Genomic DNA, 14339 nt, shown 5'->3' on the forward strand with positions numbered 1-14339 from the left:
GCAGGCCTCGTCACCTAGAGCTGACTTAACTGCTGCTCTTGCTTGGGTCAATGGCATTTCTGCTAATGGATTCCCTGTTGACCCAACCTCATTCCCAAGACCCTTCTCTCCCACCCATCTCCATGCTAAAGAATGGAAAAGCTACCTAGCTGCTTTCTCAGCCTCCCTCAAAGCTAGTCTTTGCTTTGAGGCTGAGCTGGGAGAATGAGATACAAGAAGACCTTTTGTTGGTTGTTAGCATTCCTGACAAAAGGGACCAATGTTTCTAATGGCAACATCTTTTTTTTTTTTCCTTGAATGTGGACATGACGGGTAGAGACGTAGCAAACATCTTGCAATAGTGGGGCAATAAGCTAATGCTCTAAGGATAGTGGAGCAGATGGTAAAAAGAGCCTGGGTTCTTAACATAGTGACCAGCTCTGGACATTATCACATAATAAGAAATCCTAAGGTAGGTAAGGTAAATCCCTGCTTGTTTAAGCCTGCATTAGTTGGTCTTGCTATTAATTGCAGCCCAAAGCATACCTCACTGATAGAGCTAAATAGGCTATTTTTAGTCTGCTTCTTAATCTAAATCTAACTATACCCTTTATCTAAATCTAATCTTAGTCTAAATCTAAACTTAATTTAAACATAAATGCTTTAAGAAGGGGCCCTTCTGATGAGATCACAAACAGCCATTTATGAAGACACTATTCGAGATATTTATAAATCTAAGAATGACTTGGCCCTTTCATCTTACTTCGTGGCAAAAAAATAAGCCTCCTGCTATGTCTCTCAGATGTTATCACATAAAAAACTTTCAGGAATGTGACTCATTTTTCAGAAAAGGAGAAATAACTCTTTTCTCAACTTCTAGTTGGTCTAAAACCTAGGCACTACCTCCACTTTAATGTCCAAGTTATTTTGGAATTAACTAATTAATAACATATATATCAGCAAACAATGTTTAACATTCAGGCACCTATGCTGTGATTATATAACACGTGGGATGTGTAGAACAGCAAATCTTTTGGCCCGTTATACAACTTTAAATGAACTCATTCAGACTATGGTTATTAAATACTAAATGAAAATGCAGAAATACTTCCAAATTCACCTTATGCAAAGCCTCCGAAACGCTTAGCTCTTTTCACCTCTAGGAATTAGGGGAGCCTACAGCTTAGACTCAAACTCACAGAGTGAGTCCTTCCTCCTCAGTCTCTTCTCTCTCCTTGCCTTTTCCCTCAAAGCCCAATGTTAATAGGTTGCACATGCCATTAACTGAGCCTCCGTTCCTACCCAGTCAGCACTGCCAAGATGCCTTGACTTTCAGCGTGTCTCCCCAGTTCCTGGCTTTGGTTTCACGTGCTCTGCTCTGAAGCACTCTCACATGAAACCAGGATGATCTGCAGGGCAGCACTGTGGAAAATGTGAAACATCAGGCATACGATAGATTTTTCAAATCTGGACTCAAATCAAAACTTGGCTTGTTTGCTGTCTGGCTGATAAGGATGGATGAGAGATGAAGACTTTGCTTTGCTGTTTCCACCGCAGAATCTGAGCATTCATCTTAAAAGGGACATTTCAGATGAAAGAGGTAATTAAGCTGGACAGTCTTTTGTTTTCTACCCTGCTGGGAATCACTGCTAACATAGGAGCTGCCTGGATGATTAGATGGGCCAGGGGCTGGAGATGGGGAGGAGGCAGGCGCAGAGCAGCTGGATCTCAGTCTCCAAACCTGTCAAGGCCTTGGGAAAGTACTGACTGCACTCTGTCTGTGGCAGGGAAACCGTGCCTGTCAGTGGTGGCTGCCTCCCTCGAGAGGGAAGGGAGTGATTCAGCTGAAAACTGGCCTCATCTGTCTTGAGCAAGCCTACTGTTCTTAGGCCGCTCACAGCTGGTTTTTTGGTCAGAAAAATTCTTGCATTTGAACTTTCAAGATGTGTAGGGTTGTATAGGGTATTTTCATGAGTTTGTGGTGTGTCTGCTTTGCCTCTGCAGAGGCAAGATGTCACATCTGTCATGTCTGTTTAGGGTTTTACAGTCTCTTATTGATTATTCTTTACAGACCCCAGGAGGGAACTGGGCTCTCTAAGCATGAACTGGCAAGCTCACGCTCATTTAGCTCACCTGAGTGCATTGGGGCTTTTTTGATTCTGACATTCTTTCCTTTGTATAGTTTGGGGGTGACTGATTTTACCAGATTCTGTTTTGGTGGCCCATTCATATCTAACAGTATTTTGGAAATCACTAATTCTGACCATGACCCTTAAAAAGAGATACAATTTATATCACAACCTAGAACCTCTTCTAAACGTTTTTACGTGCAGTGTACTCTGATAGTTTCTGCTTTATTCCATTTTATTTTTTTAAAATGCTGATCGTGACTACTAAATTTATTTCATGACTAAGTTACACGTTGCAGTTTATTTATTTATTTTAATTGTTGTTGGCTTAGAGTTGATTTACAGTGCTGTGTTACTTTCAGCTGTACAGCAAAGTGAATCAGTTATACATCTCCACATCTCCACTCTCTTTGAGATTCTTTTCCCATATAGGTCATTACACAGTATTGAGTAGAGTTCCCTGTGCTCTACCGTAGGTCCTTATTAGTTATCTATTTTATATATAGTAGCAACTTGCAATTTAAAGAACGTTGGGATATCATAACCAATTTCAAAGGACAAATGGCGTCTACCATGCTGAAAGGAATGGTGTAACTCTAAATTCATGGGTGTTAAAAATTATCCATGCTACCTGTGGTAGACAAAGCTCTAGGATGGCCCCCAGTGATTCCTGCCTCCTGGTGGTCTGAATATAGACAGGGCCCACTGACTTGAAACTGCTTAATAGAATACGGTAAAAGTGACGGGATGTCATTTTTGTGGTTGGCTTACAGAAGACTGCGACTACCTTCTTGCTCACCCTTACTCTTGTGCTAGCACTCTCTCTCTGGCTCTTCCCACAGGCTTTCTCTAATCACTTAAGTTGGAGAGGTCCATGCGGCAAGGAACTGAGGTGGCTTCTGACCAGTTGCAGATCATGCCCCAGCTGAACCTTTAGATGAGACCACAGTCCCAACCCACACCTTGATTGCAGTCTTGTGTGAGACCCAGCTAAAAGTACCTGAATTCCTGGCCTGCAGGAACTGTAAGATAATGAATAGTTGTTGTAAGCAACTAAGTTTGGGGGGCAATTTGTTAGCCAGCTATAGATAACTAATACACTATCTCTTAGTGAAACATAAGATTGGCGTCTGCACTCTTGGTTTTGTAACAGTGCCCACTTGCCATCATGTACACAATGAAAAAGACATTCAGAGCTCTGTCTTTGCTTTGATATACAACACTAGCCTAGTCATTGACAAAGAAGCTTTTGAAACTTGCTTCTGAAAGCCAGTGATTAAAGACTCCTTCAGCACCAACAAGATGGAAAACTTTAGAGTTATTGTCATCTTAGTGTTAAGCACTATTTTATTACAGGAGCACTCTAGTTGAGAATATTTGGAGAAAGGCCATGTTAAATTGCTTGATTTGACAAAAGAGGGTTTTCTGAACTATGCAGGACGAGACATTTACGAATAACCCCATTGTCCAGAGTCGCATCGTGTACATACTTCCAAATGCTAAAAAATGCCACAGGGCTCAGTCCTCAGGTACCTTCTCTTTTCCACCTACGTTCACTACCTGAGTGATCTCAGTCAGTCTCATGGGTCTAAATATCATCGAAATGCTGATAAAAACTTAAAAATATGTCTCAAGCTTCAACTTTTCCCTTGAATCCCAGATTTCTCTCTCCAACTGCCTACTCAACATCTCCATTTGGACGTCTAATAGGCATCTCACACTTAACACATTCATCTTCAAATCCTCACCCCCTTCTCACTTTCTTTCCTCTCAAAAAATGACAGTTCCACCCTTTGGTTCTTATGCCAAAAAATCTTAGAGTTATTCTTGTCTCTTGTCTTTCTCTCACAACCTACATCTAATCCTTTAGCAAGTTCCATTAGTTCTTCCTTGAAAATAATCCAGGACCTGGCTGCTTCTCAGACCTCCGGTCCAAGTCTTTAAAGAGCCTTCCTAGATGGTTTTCCCACTTCTGCCTTTGCCCCATATAGCCCGTTCTTAACATGGCATCCAAGGGGATGTAATGAAAGCAGAAGTTGGGTCCTGCACCCCTGCTCAAAACACGGCAATGGCTCTATCTCACTTGGGATAGAAGCCCAAGTCCTTACAAATGGCTCATGGTGCCTGATTTAAACTGCCCCTCCTTTCTCTCAGGCCTTAACTGCTGTCACTCTGCCCTCTCCCTAGCTGCAGTCATACTGGCCTCTTCTTTGCAAGTTTCCATTGTTGCCGTGAATGCTTTTTTCTTCAGATATCCACATGGATCATATATTCAGTTCTTTCGGGTCTTTGCTCAAATACTAGTAGGTCTACCTTGACCACCTTTTTATAAATTGTAGTCACCTGTCCTGTGCTCCCAGAAACCGCTATCCGTCTTCCTCATTGTATTTTATTTTTCCATATCACGTCCACCTGCCATAACACACACTTTACCTTCAAACGCCATACCCACCTACATTATTGTCTGTTTCCCAGCATTACAACCTGAGCTCCATGCGGGCAAACATTGTCTGTATCCTCAGAGCCTAGAAGAGTACTTGGTTCAGACTAGACATCACTAACTGTTCGCTGAATGGATGGATGAAGCTCTTTTCTCCCAGCCATTCTTTGCTTTTCTATTCACATTACAGGTATTCATCTGGTACTCCCCGAGCACCAAATGCTCAAGGGAATCCAGCGTAGAGACTGGTCATGGAGAGAACAGTTACACATTTTGTCTTTAATTGCACATCACACTTGTGTGAAGTCTGATTTCCTGTAGGCATGGCCTTATTTCTTTCAGCTTTGGCCTTATGCACTGGTGATAGTTTAAGCAACTGTAAGGGGAAAAAAACCACATCTGGGGTCGCAATGGTCTAAAAGAAGAATATTGAATTCAATGGAGATCTAGTCCGTGATTAATAAGAGCAATATTTCTGCATGCAGGAGGCATGAATACACATTAGAAGCAAGTTAGTCAGAATAAGGAATAATAAACCGTTGAGAACTGGGATTTAGAATCTTTTTCGTTTCTGACTCATCCTTAGACTTTGAACAAAAATCTCATGACACCCCATCATTAGCACATAGTGACAGTCTTAAAATATGTATATGCCTTTTCCCCCTAGACAGGACTGTTTATAAATACTAGAATTGATTAATATCAAAAGACCTGCCCACATAATGGAAAGGAATGCTGCAGAGAGAAGCCAGAAGCCATGGACACTGCAGCTTGCATTCTTTTCTGAAGGCATCATGCTTTAGGGGAGGAACAAAGGCCCGTTTGCTGAATTAGGGTTGGGGTGGCAGTCAGAACTTCAAATTTCTTGGCATTCGCTAGTCTGAGGCGTAACTTTCTGAATACTTGAACGCAATTACATGTGGTTTCTTAAAAGAGCTTCAAACAAAGCAAATTATTTAAGGAATGTCTGTCCTAAAGGACATATCATTTAGACAAACTATGCTTTAGTCCCTCCAGACCTGAATATACCTGATGCTTTAGTCCCTCCAGACCTGAATATGCCATGAAAGAGACTTTTTCATGAATTGCTGGAATTTTCAACAACACAAAAGACAATAATCCTGGGAACTCAAATTTCTGCTGACTCATGGTATCCAAACTGCCCCAAATGTTCCTTACTAATAGTTCTCTTAAATGCATCATTTCAAAGCAAAAATCGGCTTTGAAAACATGCAACCAGACCTCATTTACCAGGGAGTCTGAAAGAAAGCACGTGGGGCCAGTGTGCAGGCGTGGTGAGCATATTTTAGGACATTTTCGTAAAAGGAGATGTGTAATAGTACAGTATTTCATGTATGTAATCACTTGGAAAGGGGCTAATCTGGGTGTTTAGAAATGTATAGATTTTCTTTTCCAACTTGTGCCTCATTCTTAATAATATTAATATCTAATATCTATTGAGCACTTTATACATCTAGGTAAAGTGCTTTAGACAGATTACCTCACTAATTCTTACGGCAGCTCTACGAGATAGAAACATTATTATTCCTATTTTGCATGAGGAAAATGGGGAGTAGAAGATTAAGTCATTGCCCAATTTAGTCTACTTTGTAGTCTGTGGGACCAGTTCGTACTCTGGTCTATATGACTGGAGTCCCTGCTGCTCAAGTCCCAGCAAGCCCCCTTGGGCCCACTGCCCTCTCTGTCATCCAAGATAATTGCGTTGAGCTACTTAATGGCAGTGCTGCAGCCCCCTCTCTCCCAGGAGGGTCTGGCTGGAGCCAATTCTGTGAGGTTCCACCGTCAGGAAATTGTTGGTGGTCCATCTCCAAGTGCACCTCTTTGCTGTACCTTTAACCTGATGATATGGCCGGCAGCCGGCTTTAAAAAGTGGGGCCAGAGCCAACACTTGTCAGAGGCCTATATGGTTTGGGAATACTGTTTCTGAGGATGAGATTAGATCCTTAAGGATTTATTCTAATACTTTGCTTTCCCAAAGCACAGTCCTGTGGTTTCATACCCCTTTCTACTTCCCCAGAGGTCATTCCTTTTCTACTGTTTGTGGCCCACATGGGTTATGGGCTGACTCGGGGGCTTAGAACAGTAGTGGAAGGCCGGCTGGGTGGGTCCACGTGGCTGGACAGAGTGTGGCCTGAACCTCTCTGACTACAGGAAGGAGGAACAGAGGAGAGAGTGGCTTCCTACCTCTAGCTCCACCCTCTTGGCCCACACCCTCTCCAGAGCTGTCATTGCCGTGGCTTTTCTCTCCCCTCTGAAGTTGTGGTCACTCTGACGCGCAGTTAAGGGCAGCCAACAGGAGCCCCAAAATTTAGCCAAACCAATTCTGTCTCCTTCAGAAAATTAGCTACTGGCAGTTTCAAAGCTGCACTCCTGCTCTTACAGAGCTCTGATTTATTCCCGAGTGTCTCTTCCAACCAGCTGTAGGAAATACCTCTTCTTTCAAGTCACGGTCTGCGTGGAGGACAAGAGGCCAGGGATGCCCTCCGGGAGAATTGGAGGGCTCCGGCGAGGGGTCAGCCTCTTTCCCTGTGACGCAGAGGGCTGCCGAGGCATTTACACAGTTCTCCGGGGTGGTTCCATCTGAGTTAGAATGCCTTGACAGGGCAGGTGGCAAAAACACTTCTTGCTTCAAGAAATATTCAATCCAGATAAGGTAGAAGGAGCTACCCCCAGAAGCAAAATATAAGCAGGTGAGAAAATGCAGTGCCTCTTCCCAATCTATCCCACGTGGGAGCCAGGGAGCAGAAGACACCCTCTCCCCTCATTTACAAGGCTTCAGACGCACAAGGATTAAAGGCCTGGCTGACAAAAGCAGCGGGATTAGGTGCTTCCTCGGGAATCCTTCTTGGAGCATTTAACAGCCAATCTGGTTTTATTTTCCCATGATGGGGCTTAAATGCAATACAGAAGGCAAGGCTGCAGTCCACAGACCTCCACCTATGGCTCCTCTCACATCTGAGGCATTACTTGCTTGTGTGTTACACCTAGATCTCACGTCAGCAGAAGAAAGTACATCTCTGAGGCAAGACTCAGATGGTGCACTGAATGACGGAGCCGGCCCCGCACCCATCAACGTCACCCTTATCCTCTCTCAGCCTGGGTGACCACGCTTCGAGCAGAGCCAGCCCTTGCAGACACGGAAGCATGGAGAGCTTAAGCCCAGCTGGGTGGGGCAGTCCCCAGAAAGGGCATGGCCAATGACAAAGAAACGCCACACGCCTCCACTTCCAGAAGAGAGAAACAGCACAGCTTGCAACTGATGTCCTAGTAGAACCGTATGCAAAACATCAGCGTCAAAGGGGGAAATAACGTCCTTCTATTTCTTCTTTAGGTGGGAAAGAAGACCACCATTACTGTACCCTTGACTTGTGACCTGCCCCTCACTGAGTAGTGGTGCTGGGACGTGAGGGAAGGTCCGCAGCACGGCACTCTCTTGCCGCCACACAGATTCCTGGCTTCAGGTTCAAACTCTGGAACATCCACCTCGACCTTCCTCTTTTTTGGCAGAAACAATTGGGCCTCTCTTTTCTGGCATAACAAGTTCCACACTCCCCTTTTCACCCCAATCCCTGCCCTTGGAGGGAGTCCCTGCAGACTTCCTGACTCCAGTGGTACCAGGACTGGACTAAAGGGCCCCTCCCTTGGCAGCCTCAGGGACTCCCTCAGCTAGGCGGGGTCCCTTCATTTCTCGAAGCGTCTCCATCAGTGAGGGCCAACTGGGCTGGGGCTGCACTGAGGGGTGGAGATCCAGTCTTTCTGGGTCATTACGTCATTGTTTCAGGTGAGGAGTTACTTCATGGGTCTGCAACCCAAGGCTGCACATTGGAGTAGCCTGGGGAGCTTTTCAAAGCTACCATTGCCTGAGCCCCGGCCAGCCCTTTTCAATCAGAATATCTGGAGCTCCAGCTGGGAAAGGTGGGTTGTAAATGCTCTCCAGGTGATTCTAAAGTTCAGCCAGCGTTGAGAACCAATGATTTACTCTCTTCTCATCCACACCATCTTGTTCAATCTGTTAGGACACAGGGGTTGAGCTTACTCATCCACTCTCTGGCTTCAGATGCTAAAATAAGTAATAAATTTACCAAGGGGGAGCCCAGCCAGGAGACACAGTAAGGTGGGAAGGGAGGAAGAGTTATGCTCCCACAGCTTCACCCTCCCGTGGCCAGACCTACTTAACTGAGAGGGTCTGCTCCTGTAGGCATTTTCTTTTATCCTGGAAATATCTGACGTTTGCAGGATATGCTCCAACCTCATGCATTCAGTTCTCCCTGCAAACCCTTTGAAAAATCAATCTTCTTAAAAAGAAAAAAGCCACCCCACTTGGACTAGCTTCTTACCCCATGACTCATCCAGAGGGACAGGCACCCATCAGTTCAGGAGACTGGGCACGGGTAAAGTGACATCAGGGCCGCCTCTTCCTTTGCTCACAAGCTGCTTGGATCGAACAGATTCTCCCAGAAGACATCCAGAGGGGTGGGCCATGGTCCCCGGAGTGGTTCTAGCCTTAACCTCTGCTGTGACATCTCCAGGAGTGTCTCCAATCTACCGCAGGGGAGGAAAGCATCCTTCTTTTAAACAGTGTAAGAGGCACAGTGAGAACCCGATTCCAATAACGCAAAGAATCAAATTGGTTGAAACTCGGATCGGTGCTCATTAAACTCGCTCCGACTCTTAGACAACCACAGATAATATCAGACCAATGTTACTCTGTTTTTCTTTATCCTCCTCAACCCCAAGTCTCTTCGCTGAGACAACTGTTCCCAAGAAATAAGGTCATGCTGAATTTCAGTGGAGCATTTAGATTCTGTGGGCTTTAAAAGTGCCCCCAAATCTCTTGAATGAATCCAGTTTATTTGGCCACATGTTTTCGGGCTGAGTTCGTGAAATCACAGCAAACTTCATCCTGAATTCTGTAATCTCGTTGTCTGGAGCTTCCAGTTCTGATAAAGCTCATCACTGTCATTTGCTAGCAAGGCTGGTGCCGGGTCACAGCAATTATGGGCAAATGTCAGTTTCCAAGTCTGCCAGCGCGGGTTAAATTGTACGTGGTTGAAAATAACGGCAAGGCACCTGTTCTGTCCCGTGGGGTGGGGACCCACCCACGGGGGCATGTGTGGCTGCAGGGAAGTGGGTGCTGCCTGATGGGGTCTGACCCCAGAAACGCTCACCCGGCTAAAGATGCTGGAAGAGCCGCAGTCCCTTGAAGCCAGGGACTGAGGCACCCACTTCTGGCAGGTGTTGTCACTCGAAACTTCGTCAGAAAGGACTAGTTTCAGAATTTAAGAATGGGCTGTGTGTTAGTTTGCTAGGGCTGCCATAACAAAGTACCACAGATTGGGTGGCTTCAACAACAGAAACAGTCTTGCAGTTCTAGAGGCCAGAGGTCCAAGTTCTAGGTCTCCACGGGCTCGTTTCCTTCTGAGCGCTGTGAGGGGGCATCTGTTCCAGGTCACTCTCCTTGGCCTTAGATGGACGCTTCCTCCTATGTTTCTTCACATCCCTTTTCTCTATGGGTGTCTGTCCCTGTGTCCAGATTTCCCCTTTTTATGAGGACACCAGTCGTATTGGACTAGGGCCCGCCCTCATGACCTCATTTTAACTTGATGACCTCTGTAAGGACTCCAAATAGGGTCCTATTCTGAGGTGCTGGGATTAAGGCTACAACACATCTTTTTGGTGTGTGTAAGGGGGGGGGCACAATTCAACCCATCACAGACAACAACTAAACTGGAATCCAATAAGAAAAGCTCACATTCCCTGAGCATTTCTAATCTGCATGCGGCATCGCTCCGAGTGCTCTATGCTGATTAATTACAGGGCCGTGAGAATTCAATTCAGTACCATTTGAATCCAAATTTTAGAACTGAAGAAACTGAGTCATGACAGAGTTAAGCACTGGGCCCAAGCTGGCACTGCTCAAAGCGGAGGCGGAACTCAAGAACTGGTTCCAGGCTGGGTCCTGGCAACTACTCCTCTGCAGCCACCGTGTTTGGTGTTCGTGGTGGCCAGGAGAACGTGCCTCACTGACCTCCCTCTGGAGGGAATGTAACTGACCAAGGGCCCAGCTGCTGCCCTCTGAGATCCTGCCCCACCTTTGCACTGAGGTCACGCTTCCCCCTGGCGCCCTGGTCAGTGCCCATTCCCTGGCGTCGTTTGACTCCTGTGGCAGCCAGAGTGGGGCTTGTGGCCTCCCCACCAGACCTTCCTTATGCCACCTGCCCCCTGCCTGCCCCTCTCCTGCCCTCAGGGTCAGGCCTGCATCATCGTCTGACAGCGGTGTTCCCAGCTGTCTCCGGCTACCCCCTCATACATCCTGGCATGTTTGGTCCTGTCTTGGAGGTCCTGGATGAACATAATATTCTATCTAATTCAAAAGCTTCAGAAAGTATAGCTTCAAATTCATTTAGCTCGTCTGTGTTTTTAAAACTGTAACATTAATTATGTATAGCTGATTCACTTTGTTATACAGCAGAAACTAACACACCATTGGAAAGCAATTGTACTCAAATAAAGATGTTAAAAAAATAAAAATAATCCAATAGAGGGACTTCCCTGGTGGTGCAGTGGGTAAGACCACGTGCTTCCAATGCAGGGGGCCCGGGTTTGATCCCTGGTCGGGGAACTAGATCCCACATGCATGCTGCAACTAAGAGTCCACACACGACAACTAAGAGTTCACATGCCACAACTAAGGAGCCAGTAAGCCACAACTAAGGAGCCCGCCTGCTGTGACTAAGACCCAGCACAACCAAATAAATATTAAAAAAAAAACTATAACACAAAAAATCAATAAACCCACTGTGTTTTTCACAGTTAGTGATGCTGTCAGATGCATTTCTGTTTAGGGTTCAGGAAATTAATGTCATTTATGCAGTTTTAATGTGGTTCCATTTTGTCCTTGCCGAAACACAGAGTCCCCAGGGCCCAGCACAGAGTAAGCCCTCAGCAGTGGACTGATAGACTGACCTCAGGGGTAGAAGACCTTTTTGTCCCCTGATGTTCTCTACAATGAGCTTGGCTGCAGGAGGGAAGCAGACCCTCCAAGGCAGGAGGTGGGAGGAGAAAGCAGACAGAGTGACGGTGAGGCCCTGGCTGTGTTACCTGCACACCTGCCCCTTCCTGAAAGCCGGGCACTAGCCCAATGTGTCTGGTTGCACTTGGAGATGGCAGAGGTTCTTGTGGATTCAGAAGGAGGTCGGTTAAGTCTTAGAGGCAGGAACACTGGTCCCTGGTAACCTTTTAGCCTGGGTGGTTATATTATTAAATAATGAATCACACCCCTTTCCTCTTTTCTTTTTACCAGCTGAACCATTCATCTTGCTAGTAACCCCTTCATGCTAGGTCAGGGCCTTTGGTTAGCTAGTTAGCTGTCCAGCGGGCATTGAATTTCTCTAGGCCTCAGGCTCCCCTTTTGCAGTTAAACTGAACTGAATTCCAGATGAGAAGGTAGGGATGAGTGATCTCTAGGGTCCTTCTCTGGGCGAATGGTCTCTGAAGTGCCCATCTTGGCACGAATACTGATCAGCCCAGATAAATCTATAGGGTGTGCACAGGATAGAGAATGTCTTCCAGCAGTGCATCATTTCTGCTATTTTCTACCCCAGAAAAACCACACAGTGAACCCCTTACTCTCTGGGCTATTCCCACCGCAAGTGGGGATATTTGACCCAGAGAAGAGAGGTAATATCCATTTCTTTATGAGCTTCGTGGCGGATCTCACCTTACTGGCTGGTTGGGCTAATGCAGGTGTTTATCATAAATACTGTTGTTTAAAATTTCAGAAGGAATACCTTGAGGAGCAGTATATCTGAAACTCTAGATTCATATAATATGTTATTATAGTGTCCTACTGAATCTTCCCTCTGTGTTTTTTTTTTTTTTGCAGTACGCGGGCCTCTCGCTGTTGTGGCCTCTTCCGTTGCAGAGCACAGGCTCCAGACGCGCAGGCTCAGCGGCCATGGCTCACGGGCCCAGCCGCTCCGCGGCATGTGGGATCTTCCCCGACCGGGGCACGAACCCGTGTCCCCTGCATCAGCAGGTGGACTCTCAACCACTGCGCCACCAGGGAAGCCCTTCCCTCTGTGTTTAAAAACTTATTCTAGCAGTGGCTTTTTGAGTTCATGAGACCATCTCAGGAGTTTTTAAAGCAGGGCACGAAGCTGATAGAAACTGGCTCCCTGACCAGCATGAACATATGTGGGGCAGCTTTGATGTGACTGATGGGATAGTGTTTGCTGATAGGGCCTGCTAATGATCCAGAGGGATGATGTCATTCTTGGCAGGGCCCAGAAAGATCAACAAGAGGCCAACAGCTCCCCTTGGCTGAGAAAAGCCCCTTTAGGGCTCCTTGACTTCGCTGTTGCTGAGCAGATGAGATTGCAAAGTTCTGTGAGCCCAGCTGAGACACCTTACAGCCTGGGGATGGGAGTTTTTGTCAGGAAAGCTTGGGTCACTAGCTGGTTTACATAAATCCCTGAGAAGGGATTACACTGCCTTTGAAACTACTCCCTGGAGTGGAGGTTTAGCATAGAGCTCGGAGAGAATTAACTCCTGGGGAGACAGTCCTTTGAGCTAGAATTGCCTCACCCCCGTGGGGAGAGATTGAAGCTCTTCTAACTCTTCAAGTCTCTCCTGATTTTGGATGGCCAAGGAAGGGGTAGGCACAGCACTCGGGGAGGGGAAGAGGAAACGTCATGGTACTTTCTAGAACTATAAAACAAACTCTACGCTCTTTCATAGAATGCATCCTTTTTTCCCCCTTTAATTTCTTGGATTTGCTTAAGCCAACCACCCAGGGAATCCTCATGTTTCCAAGTGAAGATACTAACCAGTGGTCTCCCCTAACACAGTCTGGTCCTGGTGACACATGCCGCCAGGGTCAGCAGACAGCCCCCCAACTGGTCTGGCACCTCCCGTGTGCCTGCAGCCCAAACTCTTTGACCCTTTAAGGCAGATGCTTGCCCTGCTGTAAGAACCCCATAGAGCCCTAGCTGTGCTTGCTGGGGAAGCCCCGAGGAAAATTTGGTTCCTTGATGAACAGCATTCACCACAGAATGGAGGACCCAGTCTGCAAGGAACTTAGTGAAAGCTGGGCTACTTTGACCATGATATTGCAAGTTGTCGGACTTTCTTCGAGGGGGTAGTATTCTCTATGTTGGCTCCAAAAAGTGACTTATTTACCAAATTGCCTAGGAATGCAGGCCACTTGTACAATGACAAAACACACTCTTTACAGAATCGCTGGAGCATAAGAGGCTTTTATGTAGCTGGCGACATGCTTAGTGATTATTCTGCAGAAATTTTGCCAGTAAGGATACTTTTTTTTTTTTTTTTTGCCGTATGCGGGCCTCTCACTGCTGTGGCCTTTCCTGTTGTGGAGCACAGGCTCCGGATGTGCAGGCTCAGCGGCCATGGCTCACGGGCCCAGCCGCTCCACGGCATGTGGGATCCTCCCGGACCGGGACACGAACCCGTGTCCCCTGCATCAGCAGGCGGACTCTCAACCACTGCGCCACCAGAGAAGCCCAAGGATACTTCTTGATTGATGGAATAGATGCTGTTTAGCAGGCTTGGAAGTAGAGCAAATGCTGGTAAAGCAGATGATGTTTTCCAGTTGACTTTTATGATAATCAAGGCTCTGTTACCATGGAAAAAATTCACCGGGATGCTGCCGTTGAAAACCTTTGGGGAGAAGACTGATGGTTAGTTCCAGCTCCATAGAGAGCAGCATTCATCCAGTCCCCAGATACTCAGGGAGAGGCTACCGTGTG

At 46.3% G+C, this 14339-nt stretch overlaps 1 long non-coding RNA gene across 1 annotated transcript in view; it reads left to right on the forward strand.

The window, feature by feature from the left end:
• The first annotated feature begins 1333 nt into the window (after positions 1-1333).
• Positions 1334-14339, forward strand: part of LOC113613808 (uncharacterized) — a 33962-nt gene continuing 20956 nt past the window's right edge. The window contains exon 1 of the long non-coding RNA XR_003430370.1: positions 1334-1579. This is a non-coding gene — a long non-coding RNA (uncharacterized LOC113613808). The remainder of the gene's footprint in view (positions 1580-14339) is intronic.

This window comes from Aethalodelphis obliquidens, unplaced genomic scaffold, assembly GCF_003676395.1.
Source record: "Aethalodelphis obliquidens isolate GAN/ISIS:26980383/991018 unplaced genomic scaffold, ASM367639v1 scaffold4, whole genome shotgun sequence".
NCBI classification, from domain to species: Eukaryota; Metazoa; Chordata; class Mammalia; order Artiodactyla; family Delphinidae; genus Aethalodelphis; species Aethalodelphis obliquidens.